Consider the following 16,457-nt stretch of genomic DNA (forward strand, 5'->3'; position numbering starts at 1 on the left):
GGGAGTTGGGGATTCAGCAGGGCAATAGATGATGGGAGGGTCACCAGGGCAACAGTATAGGGAATTACTGGGGGTGACGGATCACTGGGGAGGGGGTCACTGAGTCACAGTGGGAAAGTCAACGGTGAGGGGTGGGGGTGAGGGTGGATGTTTAGAGAGTTACTGGGGGAGGGAGTGAGTTACATGGGCAGCTGAACAGGTATGGAAAGTTTCTAGGCTAATCTGGGGTATTAAAGAGTTATTAGGGCATCCATGATGTGAGGTAAAGCTTAGTATGGACTATAGAAAGGGAGAGGACGATGGTGTTATGATCACATCTGGAGAAGTCAGATCCCAGAATGAAATCTGGCTTGATAGATCATGACGGCATGAGATGACTGCATTCCCCATGGCAATGCCAGAATCCACTTGCCAACACATCATTACTTTCCACTCACAGTACACATGTTGGTTTTCCTCTTGAATTGGTATTCTCACAACTATCCTGATAAGTGCAAGATGAAAATCTTCATAGAATGTAATTTTTTACAACAATACTAAAGTTCTATGCTCCCAGGTAACCTGTTTTTTATTAGTTAATATGATTGTTAGTCACTGAGGTTTATTATACAAAAGAATTTTAAAAAACAATCTATCTAAATGTAGAAGACAATAAGAATGATCTCACATCAAACAGTGAATTTCAATCTGCTTTTTTCAGGCTATCTTTTAGAGATCCAGGTTCAGAGAAATTACACCCTCACCATGCCATTCCAAGTCTTTAGGGTTCTGTGTAACTGAATTCTTCAATGTTGTTCCACATAGTCAGTGGAGACAGTTTGAAGAGTCCTTACCATACTATTCATTACTAACTTGAGAGCCCTAAATTTTTTCAGTTCAAAAAAACTTGAAGATTTCTAATCAAACAGTACTGGTTTGGAAGGTTCACAAATAATCTTTTTTTGAAATAACTTATTCCCAGAAGTTCCTTGAATCCATTTTCTGGCAGAGAAACTAAACCGATTTCTAAACTCAGCACTGGTGTCTTCTGAACTATAAAACACTTGGGTTCTTAACATTTTTGAAAAATACCTGCACATTCCAGACTCTTCTGAATGGAAAACGAAGCTTTACATATTAACTGTACTTCAACATGTAAACACCATATTATGTAAATATATTTCCGTGAACACCGTAGAGATTGTAGTCACTATCTCTGTCAGATTATGGATTAGGTCACTGTTCAGGAAAAACTCTCTAATGTTGTATTCGGTATGCGGTACCTCACTCTACCACAAACCAACAGATAACTTCACAATGCTACATTTTTCTAGCCTCCAGTTGAAACATATTAAAACAGCCATCTTATGAAGATCTGGACCCCCCCAGGGGGAGGTTTCTCTGTTCCGCGATTGGTCAATAAACACTAGCAATCAGTCTGGTTCTGTAAGACTTCACATTTTATTAGCTGAAACTTTATTGCTGGAACAGCACAGCAGGTCAGGCAGCATCTAGGGAACAGAAGATTCGACGTTTCGGGCACATGCCCTTCTTCAGGAATGAGCAGAGAGTGTTCAGCAGGAGAAGATAAAAGGTAGGGAGGAGGGACTTGGAGGAGGGGCATTGGAAATGTGATAGGTGGAAAGAGGTCAAGGTGAGGGTGATAGGTCGGAGTAGGGTGGAGGCGGAGAGGTCAAGAAGAAGACTGCAGGTCAGGAAGGCGGTGCCGGGCTGGAGGGATTCGGCTGAGACAAGGTGGGGGGAGGGGGGATGAAGAAACTGGTGAAGTCCAAGTTCATCCCCTGTGGTTGGAGGGTTCCCAGTCGGAAGATAAGACGCTCCTCCTCCGACCGTCGCGTTGTTGTGGTTTGGCGGTGGATGAGTCCAATGACCTGCATATCCTCGGTGGAGTGGGAGGGGGAGTTGAAATGCTGTGCTACAGGGTGATTGGGTTGGTTCGTCCGGGTGGCCCAGAGGTGCTCTCTGAATCGCTCCGCAAGTAGGCGGCCTGTCTCCCCAATATAGAGGAGGCCACACCGGCTGCAGCGGATGCAGTAGATAATGTGGGTGGAGGTGCAGGTGAATCTGTGGCGGATATGGAAGTTTCCTTTGGGGCCTTGGAGAGAAGTGAGGGGGGAGGTGTGGGCGCAAGTGTTGCACCTCCTGCGGTTGCAAGGGAAGGTGCCGGGAGTGGAGATTGGGTTGGTGGGGGGTATGGATCTGACAAGGGAGTCGCGGAGGGAGTGGTCTCTACGGAAAGCTGATAGAGGAGGGGAGGGAAATATATCCTTGGTGGTGGGGTCCGTTTGGAGGTGGCGGAAGTGACGGCGGATGATGCGCTGTACATGGAGATTGGTGGGGTGGTAGGTGAGGACCAGTGGGGTTCTGTCCTGGTGGCGGTTGGAGGGGCGGGGCTCAAGGGCGGAGGAGCGGGAAGTGGAGGAGATGCGGTGGAGGGCATCGTCGATCACGTCGGGGGGGAAATTGCAGTCCTTGAAGAAGGAGGCCGTCTGTGTTGTGCGTATTTTGAACTGGTCCTCCTGGGAGCAGATGCGGCGGTGACGAAGGAATTGGGAGAATGGGATGGCGTTTTTACAGGGGGCGGGGTGGGAGGAGGTGTAGTCCAGGTAGCTGTGGGAGTCGGTCGGTTTGTAGTAGATGTCCGTGTTGATTCGGTCGTCTGAGATAGAAACAGAAAGGTCTAGGAAGGGGAGGGAGGAGTCCGAGACTGTCCAGGTGAATTTGAGGTCGGGGTGGAAGGTGTTAGTGTAGTGGATGAACTGTTCAACCTCCTCGTGGGAACAGTTCATCCACTACACACGAGGAGGTTGAACAGTTCATCCACTACACACGAGGAGGTTGAACAGTTCATCCACTACACACGAGGAGGTTGAACAGTTCATCCACTACACACGAGGAGGTTGAACAGTTCATCCACTACACACGAGGAGGTTGAACAGTTCATCCACTACACTAACACCTTCCACCCCGACCTCAAATTCACCTGGACAGTCTCGGACTCCTCCCTCCCCTTCCTAGACCTTTCTGTTTCTATCTCAGACGACCGAATCAACACGGACATCTACTACAAACCGACCGACTCCCACAGCTACCTGGACTACACCTCCTCCCACCCCGCCCCCTGTAAAAACGCCATCCCATTCTCCCAATTCCTTCGTCTCCGCCGCATCTGCTCCCAGGAGGACCAGTTCAAAATACGCACAACACAGACGGCCTCCTTCTTCAAGGACCGCAATTTCCCCCCCGACGTGATCGACGATGCCCTCCACCGCATCTCCTCCACTTCCCGCTCCTCCGCCCTTGAGCCCCGCCCCTCCAACCGCCACCAGGACAGAACCCCACTGGTCCTCACCTACCACCCCACCAATCTCCATGTACAGCGCATCATCCGCCGTCACTTCCGCCACCTCCAAACGGACCCCACCACCAAGGATATATTTCCCTCCCCTCCTCTATCAGCTTTCCGTAGAGACCACTCCCTCCGCGACTCCCTTGTCAGATCCATACCCCCCACCAACCCAACCTCCACTCCCGGCACCTTCCCTTGCAACCGCAGGAGGTGCAACACTTGCGCCCACACCTCCCCCCTCACTTCTCTCCAAGGCCCCAAAGGAAACTTCCATATCCGCCACAGATTCACCTGCACCTCCACCCACATTATCTACTGCATCCGCTGCAGCCGGTGTGGCCTCCTCTATATTGGGGAGACAGGCCGCCTACTTGCGGAGCGATTCAGAGAGCACCTCTGGGCCACCCGGACGAACCAACCCAATCACCCTGTAGCACAGCATTTCAACTCCCCCTCCCACTCCACCGAGGATATGCAGGTCATTGGACTCATCCACCGCCAAACCACAACAACGCGACGGTCGGAGGAGGAGCGTCTTATCTTCCGACTGGGAACCCTCCAACCACAGGGGATGAACTTGGACTTCACCAGTTTCTTCATCCCCCCTCCCCCCACCTTGTCTCAGCCGAATCCCTCCAGCCCGGCACCGCCTTCCTGACCTGCAGTCTTCTTCTTGACCTCTCCGCCTCCACCCTACTCCGACCTATCACCCTCACCTTGACCTCTTTCCACCTATCACATTTCCAACGCCCCTCCTCCAAGTCCCTCCTCCCTACCTTTTATCTTCTCCTGCTGAACACTCTCTGCTCATTCCTGAAGAAGGGCATGTGCCCGAAACGTCGAATCTTCTGTTCCCTAGATGCTGCCTGACCTGCTGTGCTGTTCCAGCAATAAAGTTTCAGCTTTGATCTCCAGCGTCTGCAGACCTCACTTTCTCCTCTTCACATTTTATTACTCATGGCCGGGCACAGATCATCCAGAAACACAGGTTAAACACTTGTGTGTTTCTCAGAGGAACTGCGCACATGGCTTAAAACAAAGACATTTTTATACTTTGCTTAAAGAGAAGTACAGGCCATAATCGTACATAATTGCCAACTAACTAATGGAATAGTTTTATTGACAGCAACTCAACCCAATGATATTTCCTGGGAACCAACTTTGTTTTCCAAAACTTAAGCCATTCTTATCTCATGAACCAAGTTTTTGCACCTGCACTTGAAGGTCAGTTAGGATTGCCAGTAGTGTCTTATCTAGTCTACTTATTTCTATGCTGTAAAGGAAGCATTGTCTGCTAATCTTTGTTGAGACAGACTGTGGTCAAGTCAATTATGCAGCTTTAGCAGGGTTAAAAGCCAGTTTATGCAGCTTTCAGCAGAATTGTCAATTTGCAGCCCAGAAACCATTTTATTATGTTATTTGCATTAAGAAGCCATTTTATTTCCACCTAAGTCAGTAAGAATATGTATTAAGTGGTTGTTCCTGACAACGACTAGTTACCTCAGCCTGTATTCAGGTTTCAGATCCTCACCCCTACAGAAAAGCCCTACGCATACACAGGATCTGTTCGGATGAGGAAAAACATGACGGACACCTGAAAGTGCTCAAGGAAGCTCTCATAAGAACGGGGTACGATACTCAACCCATCGACCGCCAGTTCAGACATGCCACAACGAGAAACCATAATGACCTCCTCAGGAGACAGATGGATTGCAACTGATAGGGTACCCTTCATTGTCCAGTACTTCCCGGGAGCCGAAAAACTATGCCATGTTCTTCGCAGCCTGCAACACATTATCAATGAGGATGAGCACCTTGCCAAGACCTTCCCCACGCCTCCACTTCTTGCCTTTAAACAACCACCAAATGTCAAACATGTTATTGTTTGCAGCAATCTGCCCAGCCTTCAGGACAATACCATACAACCTTGTTAGGGCAGAAGCCCCTGTAATGCCCAGTTTTAAATTCAGGCTAGGTGGGATATTTGACCATAGAAGACTAAACCTGTTTTATCCCTACTAGACATTTTGACAAATGCAATTTCCAAGATGAGGGAGATCTCACTAATTCCCTCCTCTCATCTGTGCCCTTTCCCGTGGCCACAGCTGAGACCAGTTAAATCAACAGCACAGTTTGGAAGTAGAATCTGGGGGGATCCTGCTTCGTTATTCGGCCGAGTATGATATTTTCTCAAATGTTGAACAGAGTGGCATACGTCTGTTCTGTTTTTGGCATTTCTATTGATTCTTACCTGTGAAGTGACCATTTAGTTTAATTTAAAAAATCTATTTCAATTCAAAAAGCCGTAAATGGTTTATTTCATAGAAAGTACGCGTTGAATCATAAACGTAGGTTAATCCTATCCTGAGCTCAGTATGATCAAAAAGTCTAGTACTTATACTGGTGTTAAAAGTAAAATTGAGTAACTTTTAGTTTCCCCATGTTAGGTTTTGAAAGAAAGTGCATTTATCTTGCACTTCTCATAACTTTCGGACATTCTAAAGCACATCATGAGAAATGAAATCCTTTTGAAATATAATAACAGTGGTAATATAAGTAAGCACAGCATCAAAGCTCCGTGCAGCAAACTCTCACATTTTTATTGATGACATTGAGGAACAAACTTGTAGCAGCACATGAGAACTTCCAATACTGCCATGGGATCTTTTATGTCTACTTAAAGGTAACAGTGCCTTATTTTAATATTTCATCTGAAAGATGGCATGTCTAAAAGTGCAGCATTGGTGTTTTAGCCTGGATGATGGGTTTAAGCCTTTTGAATGGGGACTTGAATCCAAAACGTTTTGAGGCAACATTAAGTCCTCTGAATCATGGTTAACATATGTGTTGATTATATATTAATGTTAAACTCTTGTTAAAAGTTAAATGGGAGCAATTTTACCTTTTCACCTGACTGCTGGCATGAACATCTTGCAAGCCATTGAAACCAAGTAGAGGCTGTATTGCGAGTCACAGGTAATAGGAGGGCAGGAATTTGGTCAGTTGTCAAGCTAAGCCCACAAATTGATATGTGATTGGAGGGGACATTTCTGGCCAACAAGCAGGCAGACGTTGATAGACCTAGCAGAAGTTTAGGGTTTTTTTTGAGTACCTTCCAACAGTCTCTTTAAGGCTGGGCTGCTCATTGGTACTAATAGATGAAGTAGGAAAGCAAAGAATTGTAATCAGGGTCCTGTAACTGGCAAATTTCTACATTTGAAAAGGAAATAAAGTGACTAATGCGCCTCTAGAAAGGGAAAATGGGGAATTATTATTGGATAATAAGGAAGTTAAGCTCCTTGAAAGTGGAGGTTGCAGGTAATTAGGATAGTGAAGAAGGCGTTTGGTATGCTTTCCTTCATTGTTCAGAGTATTAAACAGACGTTAGGAGGTCATGTTGCAGCTGTACAGAGCATTGGTTAGGGCACTGTTGGAATATTATGTGCAGTTCTGGCCTCCTTCCTATCGGAAAGATGTTGTGAAACTTGAAAGGGTTCAGAAAAGATTTACAAGGATGTTGCCAGGGTTGGAGAACTTGAGATTTGGGAGAGGTTGAGTAGGCTTGGGCTGTTTTCCCTGGAGCGTCGGAGGCTGAGGGGTGACCTTAAACAAGTTTGTAAAATCATGAGGGGCATGGATAGGATAAATAGACAAAGGGGGTAAGATATAAAACAGACCTAAGGGGCACTGTTTTCACACAGAGGGTGGTACGTGTATTGAATGAGCTGCCAGAGGAAGTGGTGGAGGCTAGTACAATTGCAACTTTTAAAAGGTATCTGGATAGGTATATGAATAAGAAGGGTGTGGAAGGATATGGGCCAGGTGCTGGCATGTGGGACTAGATTGGGTTGGGATATCAGGTTGGCATAGATGAGTTGGACCAAAGGGTCTGTTTCCATGCTGTACATCTCTATTACTCTATGACTCTAAGCTGCAATCCCTGTCAGAGTGTTGACACGCATACCACCATTATACATGGGGACACCACCCACCATGCACAGGACAGGTACTCATGTAACTTGGCCAACGTTGTCTATCTCCAGGATGCCCTGAGGCATAGTATATTGGCAAGACCGAGCAGAGGCTATGGGAATGGATGAATAGACACCGCATAACAATCACCAACCAGAAGTGTTCCCTCCCAGTCAGGGAACACTTCAGCGGTCCGGGGCATTCGGCCTTGGACCTTCGGTTGACCATCCTCCAAGACAGGCTTTGGGACAGGCAACTACGCAAAGTGGCCGAGCAGAGGCTGATAGCTAAGTTCGGTACCCATGGGGATGGCCTCAACCGGGACCTTTGGTTCATGTCACATTACAAGTGAACCCAAGGCACGACGCACTGTCTCACACACTCACACACACAGACACTCCTACAGACTCATACACTCAAACAGACCCTCAATCATACACAAGCTCTCTCTCATATGCTCACACACACACACCACTCACACATGCAGCTCTCGCAGATTTATATCCCTTTACACACACACATGCACACACTCTCTCACAGACACTCACATCCCTCCCCCCGCCAACCACAGAGACACACACACATTCACACATGCACATATAAGTTTGTGGGATGAATTTGTACTTGCAGAATTACGTTTTTGTTTTGCTCAAAAACTGCATGAATCCATGTAAGATTCCATAAATCCCTTTTTTAGAAATAGAATCAGTTTGAGCATTGGGGCACAGACATCATCTTCACGCCTTCAATGCATTATCTGAGCTGACATGGCACTTATTGTTAAAGTTCACTTGAGAATGTAACTTTATAAAAGGTTCTGGGATTTACATATGAAAGAACTGAAACCAAATGGTCATTCCAAAAGATGAGAAACTTAACAAACAATCCAGGTCTTTTTTCAATATATCATTTGAGTTGCATCACACTGTAAACCTTTGCTATCAATTATGTGTCTTATGATCTTATACTTCACAACCGCCTGATAAAGGAGCAGCGCTCCAAAAACTAGTGCTTCCAAAATAACCTGGTGTTGTGTGATTTTTAACTTTGTGCACACCCAGTCCAACACTGGCATCTCCAAATCAGTGAAAGGAAAGAATTATGCTGGAAGGGAGTGAGAGAGGTATGTGGAAGAGGAAAGGTAGAAATTTAGTGGCTCCAGACACAGAGAGAGTTTCTTGTGATGAGTGAAGGGGACATGTACCGGTTATGGGGAAGTGAAAGTGAGTTACCCAGATGAAAGGGACAAATTTTGGCCAATCGGGCAAGGGATAGAAAAGAGTTACCAGAGAAGGGAGTTAAGACAGGGGAAGGTTACCCAGGTATATTTGGAGCCAGTAGGAGGTGGGGTTATTCTGGTGAGAACAGCTTAGGTGTGGAGGAACCTTAGGGGTGAGGTGACAGTGCAGGGGACGAGGAGAAAGCTCATTGGGATGAAAGGTGTTTGTTCAAGGGGTTGGGAGAGAATGGTTTGGAGTCTGGAAGGTATGGGTCCGAGAGGCTGGTGAATGGGGATTTGATGGGATGGGGTTGATTGTAAGTGGATAAGGGATTGAGGATTTTGGGGATTGGGCAGTGGGGTTGGAGGGGCTGAAAGTCTGACAGGATGGGGACTGTGAGGCTGAGGACTTGGGGTGCTGAGGGGGTGGGCCTTTGAGGAGACTGGGGATTTGTGGGGATGTTGGTCTGTGGGTGTGAGAGAGTAGGAAGGTGAGGGTTTGAGAGGCTGGTGGTAATTTGAGGGTGGGGGTCGAGTCAATGGGAAGTGGAAGCAGGGAGGGGTTGAAGGGCTATAGGGGATGGAGGTGGAGATTTGAGGGTCTGTATGGGATGGAATGGCATTTGGTGGGATCTTGACAGTGACTTAGTGATTGAGTTTGTTGAATCTGTGATGAACATTGGACCCAATGATTCATCTCTTCCATTTTTCACTTCTGCACTCAGGAGAAGTAATGTCAATGTTAGTCCTTGGAAGACTAAATATACACAGTTAATAGTAAATAATAAGGAAATGGCGAAGGAAATGAACAAATATTTTGCCTCTGTCTTCACTATAGGGGGAACAAAAATATTTCAGTAACCATTGTAAATCAGAAAAAAGAAGGGTATTTAGTAAAATTACAACCAGACAGGAAGTGGTACTAAACAAATTAGTATGAAAACCTGTGGATTGACAAGTCTCTGGGTTCAGATGTACTTCGTCATCGGGTTTTAAAAGAACTTGCTAATGAGATAGGAGATGCGATGGTATTAATTCTGAAAATTTCCCTGGAATATTATGAATGTAACCTCTCTATTCAAAAAGGTAGAGAGGCAGTAAACAGGAAATTATAAGCTCGTTAACTTGATTTCTGTCGTGGGAAAGTGTTAAAATCAATCTTTAAAGGGGTTATCGCTGGGCACTTACAGAAAACAAAACTCAAGATAATTGGGAAGAATTAGCATGACTTTGTAAAAACAAAATCATTTTTAACCAACTTATTGGAATTCTCTGAAGGAGTACTGTGTTGTTAGTAAAAGGATCTTGTTGATGTGCTTTGCCTGGATTTCCAGAAGGCATTTAATAAGATGCCACCTAAAAGGTGGGTAACAGGTTAGCATGGATAGAAGCAAATTATTGTAAATGCTGGAATGTTTACTGAAAACAACAAATACTGGCAATCACAATGGGTTGGACAACATTCTTGGAGAGAGAGTAAGCTAACATTTCAAAGTCTTCAGAGCTCTTAGCTTGTTCTCTTTCCATTGTTATGATGTGGGGTAAACCCCTCTGCTAATTTAAACCAGCAACACAAAAAAGATTCACCCGTGCTGTAATCTGTTAAAATTCGAGAGGCAAAGAGCTATCCCAAAAGTCACTAAGTAAAGTAAGGATTAACAACTTTATTTTTTTTTTAAAGTCTAACAGAGAATAATTAACTAACAACAATTTACAACTCCTTTCTCTAAACCTATCTTTTACCTTTCCCTCTACAATACTGGTCTGATAAAATCTGATTACGATTCACAAAAAAAAACACATTTCAAAACTGGTCAGCTTAATCTAGTGTCCTCTGTAGATTTTCCTCTGTTTTCTTTTCTTCTTCTTATGGATTTTTGCTTCACAGGTCTTTGATAGATAAAAGTGCCTTTAAGAGAGCAGTTCTGCGGGCAGTCTGTTTCATTCTGTTTTTGTTGGTGCCTCTTTGCTGCTCTGGGTAATTTTTCAAAATTTATATCCCAAAGCATTGGATTGTTTCATTGATTTTAATATTGTCAAAATATCAAATACAAACTTGATTGGAGTTTGGTATCTTGGGGCATAATTTAAGTGATTGGCCGAATTTGTATCCAGGCAACACAGCTCTTAGCCAGTTGTGTGGCCAAATGTTACATTGTTATTCAGAAATCTGTGCTAGACAGAAATATCAGCTCCCTTAAAGGTACAGTCTACCCACAACTTCATAACACCTCCTCCTTAAGAAAAAAATTAACCATCATAATGAAATAATAGCTTCATTTTTTTTCTCTATTCCTTAAACGCATTATCATAACATACAGATAACTTTAATCTTAAAGTTCACCTTAACTTCTTCCCGTGGGCGGCACGGTGGCACAGTGGTTAGCACTGCTGCCTCACAGCGCCAGAGACCCGGGTTCAATTCCCACCTCAGGCGACTGACTGTGTGGAGTTTGCACGTTCTCCCCGTGTCTGCGTGGGTTTCCTCCGGGTGCTCCGGTTTCCTCCCACAGTCCAAAGATGTGCAGGGTCAGGTGAATTGGCGAAGCTAAATTGCCCGTATTGTTCGGTAAGGGGTAAATGTAGGGGTATGGGTGGGTTTCACTTCGGCGGGTCGGTGTAGACTTGTTGGGCCGAAGGGCCTGTTTCCACACTGTAATGTAATCTAATCTAATCTAAATCTAAATATATATGATAAATACAAATCTCATCTAAACTTTATCAGTTAAATCGGCAATAGCACATCTGTGATTACATTAATTCAACCTGCAACATGTACGGTTTTTAAATTAAAAGTCAGTAACATAAGTCTCCAATGAAATAGTCTCATATTCTTGTCTTTAAAGTGTTCTAAGAATGTAAGAGGATTGTGATCTGTGTACACAACCGTCGCCGACACATTGTTTATGATATACACATTAAAATGTTGTAAGGCCAGTACCAAACCTAATAGTTCTTTTTCAGTCATGGAGTATTTTCTCTGGTGGATGCTGAGTTCCTTCAAAAATTTCAACCTCATCCTCATCTTCCTGTAACAGTGCAGCTCTAACTCCTTTGTCACTCGCATTGATGGCAACTTTAAAAAGTTTTGAAAAGTTAGCTAAAACTAGTGTGGTGGTTAGTATTGTTTTCAAATGGTCGAATGCCTCCTGGCATTGTTCTGTCCACCGAAACTTTGTGTTCTTCTTCAGCAAATTGGTTAATGGTGCCACTACACTGCTGAAGGTTGGAACAAACGGTCTGATAGAATCCGCTGAGTCCTAAGTATCAAAACACCTCTTTCTTTGAGGTTGGCCGTGGAAATTCCTCGATGGCCTTTGTCTTTGTGTTTCATGGGGTCAACCTTCCATGACCAATGTTATGTCCCAAGAACGTCACCTCTGCTTTTGCAAATTCAGTTTTGTTTAAGTTTATTACCAGTTTTGCTTTTCGTAGTCGTTCAAAGTTCTCTGCCACCTGTACCATGTGATCTTTCGAGGACTTACTTAAGATCACGACATTGTCCAAATAGACTGCACAGTTTATTAACCGAGCCACAACTCTGTTCATAAGTCTTTGGAAGGTGGTGGGTGCATTCTTTATTCCAAAGGACATCACTTCAAATTGATAAACCCATTTGGGGTTACAAATGCAGAAATTTATTTCGCCGTCTTTGATAAAGGTAACCAAGCAGTAAGTCCAACTTGGTGACCTAACTGGCTTGTCTGGCTTTCTCGATACAGTCTAGGAATTGGCTATGAGTCCAATTTAGTAATAGCATTGACCTTCCAATAATCGTTGAGTCCCATTCAGTTTGGGAACGAAGATAATCAGCGAACTCCACTTGTTCTAATTCGGTTCAATGATATCCTCGTTGAGCATGGCCTCCACTTCCTTCTGGACCTGTCTGGCTTTGAAAAGATTTAGCAAATAGGGGTGTTGTTTTATCGGAGCAGTATTCCCTATGTTTACTTCATGTACAATAGCATTAGTCCTCCCCATCTGATTCTTACATATGTCCTTATAGTGCAGTAACAAACCTTTCAACTGCATTCTATGCTCCTGAATCAGATAGTTTACTAACCTATCTCACTCCTCAAGGACTTCTTCATTTTTTTAATCTATTTTGAGGCACATCATAATCCACATCATTGTGGATTTGATTCCTCACTCATCACATAACACCTGTTTCTCCAGTTCTTTCTCTCTAGTAGAATATGGTTTCAACATGTTCACACGACATACCCAATACCTTTTTCTCTACCTGGCATCTTTACTAGATAGTTCATCTGACTCAACTTTTTCTCAATTTGATAGAGACCACTAAACCTGGCTTTGAAGGGATCTCCTATCACTGGTAACAATACTAACAATGTCATCTCCTCCGGAAAACATCCAAGTCTCAGAGCGTTTATCTGCCACCTGCTTCATTCTACACTGTCCCCTCATTGGGTGCTGTTTAGCTAACTCACCTACTCTATTTAGTCTCTCCCTCACCTCCGATACATAATCTAAGGGTAAGATCTCCGACTTTGGTCCTGTCAATTTTTCTTTAATTAATTTCAAAGGGCCTCTCACTTCATGTCCAAATATTAACAAAAAGGGAGTGAACTGAGTAGATTCATTTCGGGCATCTCTAATAGCAAACAATATGAATGCAATACCTTTATCCCAATCATTCAGGTAATCCTGACAGTATGCTCTCAACATGGTCTTCAAGGTCTGATGCCACCTTTCTAAAGCTCCTGGGATTCAGGATGATACGCACTGGATTTAAAATGTGGTATACCAAAGCTATCCATAACCTCCTTAAACAGCCTAGGAGTAATATTTGACCGTTGGCCCGACTGAATCTCTCTGGGTAACCCATACTGTGTGAAGAAAGCTCCTCTAACATCATTTTTCCCTTGATACTCTGTAATGAAATTGCCTCCGGAAATCTGGTAGACAGTGAGTTTTGAGAAGATTTGTAGCTCAGGTTGAGGTTCCTTAGCCTGAGTCTTTTGTACCCGTAGGTGACCTCCTACAGGTAGTTCATGTGCTACCCATAACACCTCCTGGCTGTATGCTACTGGCAACACAATCTTGTGCACTTCGGCCTATTTCTCCTCTGCACTAACCTGCCATGGCCTCCATTTCCGTCTTATCTTTCAGATAATAACCCTCAGGAATATTCTCTTTATGGAGTATGTATCCACATATATATCTTTTATCAATTTGTTTTGCTGTTGCAAGTCCCTTAGCCTTTCAGGACTAAACACTTCTGTCTGACCCTCTGCCTGTTCAGGTTTTAACTGCACCATTACGTCAAACAGGGTGTCCACTAACTGAACCTCAATTCCTTCATCTTTCTTTTTAGTTTTTGCTTCGTGCTGTAACTGGGATCTGGTTACTACGCATCTGGGAAAAGATTGGGATGTTTTTGTTTTAATTCCTCAGTTTCATGGTCTTCCTTGGGCTTCTCCACAACAAGGGGTGTCACTCCCACCTTGGATCCTGCCAAATCATTTCCAAGAACAAACTGAATTCCTGGAAATGACACTCGGTCAATCACTCACATGTTGAAACTGTATTATACTAGAGGGAAAGAGCTGGAGAAACAGGTGTTATGTGATGAGTGAGGAATCAAATCCCCAGTCTTGAGTTGGCACTCCAACCTGATCTTACATAGGGGAATGCTCAATTTCTGTCTATCTATCCCACAAATTACCACACTTGCAGGTAACAGATCAGAAAGAGTGCATATTCACTCATCTCACTATCAGCGACTGGTTAGATCCTGTATCTCTCAAAATTATAACTATCTTGTCCTTCTCCCCCTTTTCTTTCTGAGTAAACTTTATCCACAGGGGCAGATTCTTTATAGAGATCAGGTATTAACTCCATACCCAGCCCCTGCCTAAGTTGTACACTCTCCTGCAGCTCATCTGCTCTTCTTGGGGTCTCCTTTATTACCTTCACTAATGCCACTGGCTTAGCTTCTTTTACCACATCTTTTCCCACAGTGCCTTTCTTTAACAACCAGCACTGTGACTTTGCGTGTCCCACTTTACCACAGTGGAAACACCTGAAGCCTTTCACTTCCTGTCCACCCTCTTGGATATCTTTTTTAACCTGTGATAAACTGTTACCAGTGTTCTCTACTCTTGGTTTTGTAGTGTAGGATCTCCCCTTCTCCCTCACACAACGAACTTCTGGCCAGAATCTTGACTTATGCACCAACATGTACTCACTTGCTAATTCTGCTGCCCTTCTCACTTTCTGAACTTTCTGTTCCTCCTCTTACCATCTCTGGAAGTGAGTTATTAAACACCTCAAGCAAAATAATCTCTCTTAAAGCCTCAAAGGTCCTATCTATTTTTAAAGTATGCACTCATCTATCAAAATAACTATGTTTAATTCTTTCGAACTCAACATAAGTCTGACCTAGTTCTGTCTTTATGTTTCTGAATCGCTGTTGGTATGCTTCTGGTACCAATTCATAAGCACTTAAAATAGCCTGTTTGACTTCTTCATAATCTCTTGACCCCTCATCTGACAGCGCGACAAATACCTCACTAGCTCTGCCTACCAGTTTAGTCTGAACTAGTATTACCCATAAATCTTCGGGCCACTCCATTTGCCTAGCCAGTTTTTCAAATGAAATAAAGAAGGCTACAACATTTTTCTTATCTTTCTCATCAAAATGTGGCAGACCACTACCTTCTCTTTTAACCTTGAGAAGTCGCAACTTCAGAATCAGGGCACTGCTTTAAAATTAGTCTTCATCCTTTCAGGTCATAGATGAGGACACTTTTTCTCTCTCAGAAGTTTGTGCAACTTTGGAATGACTGCCTCTGAAGGCAGTAAAGGCAGCATCATTGAATTTAAGACAGGAATGGATAGATTCTTGTTTGGCAAGGGCATCAAGTGTTACTGGAATAGATTGGAGTTTCAAATTCAAAACAACAAATAGATCAGCCTTGATCTTACTGAATGATGGAGCATATTAGAGGGACCAGATAGTCTACATCTGCTCCTATTTTGTACGTTCATAAGTTATTGATAAGAATAAAAGAACGAGGAGCAGGAGTTGGCAGTTTAGCCCCTTGAGCCTGATCTGCCATTTAATATAATCATGTCTGATTTCATGTTGGCCTCAGCTCCACTTTCCTGACCACTCTCCATCACCCTTCAACCCATTACTACTTAAAAACCTGTCTATCTCCTCCTTAAATTTTACTCAGTGTCACAGTATCCACTGCACCCTGGGGTAGTGAATTCCACAGATTCATGATCCTTTTCGAGAAGTAAATTCTCCTCATCTCTGTTTTAAAACCGCTACTCTTTATCCTAAGATCAAAACTCTCATTCTAGATTGTCCCACAATGGAGATATCCTCTCTACATCCACTTTATCAATCGTCTTTAGCATCTTATATACCTTAATCCTGATCCTGGATTAATGAGAAGTGTAGGAGAGTCGCCAGGTATACCTAAAGAAGAGGCAACAGTAGAAGCTGGATAATATAGGACAAGCTAAGTGCAACAAACAACAGATGAGATTGGAGCTCTGTAGACCAGTCACACCTAGTTGTGACTGGACATTGACTAGGCAGAGGACGCTGCAGTAACATTTCCCTCCTTAATCACGTCAGAGCCCAGATCATAAGTGTAAAAGGTAAGGCTGAAGAGTTTGCACACATCCTCAACCAGAGTATCCAGGTGGAATCTACATTTTGCCTCTGCATGTGATCCCAAACAATGTTTCCCCTCAGCTGTGCATAGACTGAAGTCAGCAAATCAGGTCTTTCAGATCAGCGTTTCCAACCTTCCATATGAGTATTGTCAGATACGGTTTGGAAAGGCACATTAGTATACTTCAGTTCTCAGCTTCTGGTTTGCCTGTTTAAAAGTTGTGTGTTTGTTCATTAGAAAGGGCTACATTTGGTACTGTTGC

Source organism: Chiloscyllium plagiosum, unplaced genomic scaffold (assembly GCF_037043375.1).
Source record: "Chiloscyllium plagiosum isolate Xiang-an unplaced genomic scaffold, Cpla_swu_hap1 HiC_scaffold_3, whole genome shotgun sequence".
Classification (NCBI taxonomy): Eukaryota; Metazoa; Chordata; class Chondrichthyes; order Orectolobiformes; family Hemiscylliidae; genus Chiloscyllium; species Chiloscyllium plagiosum.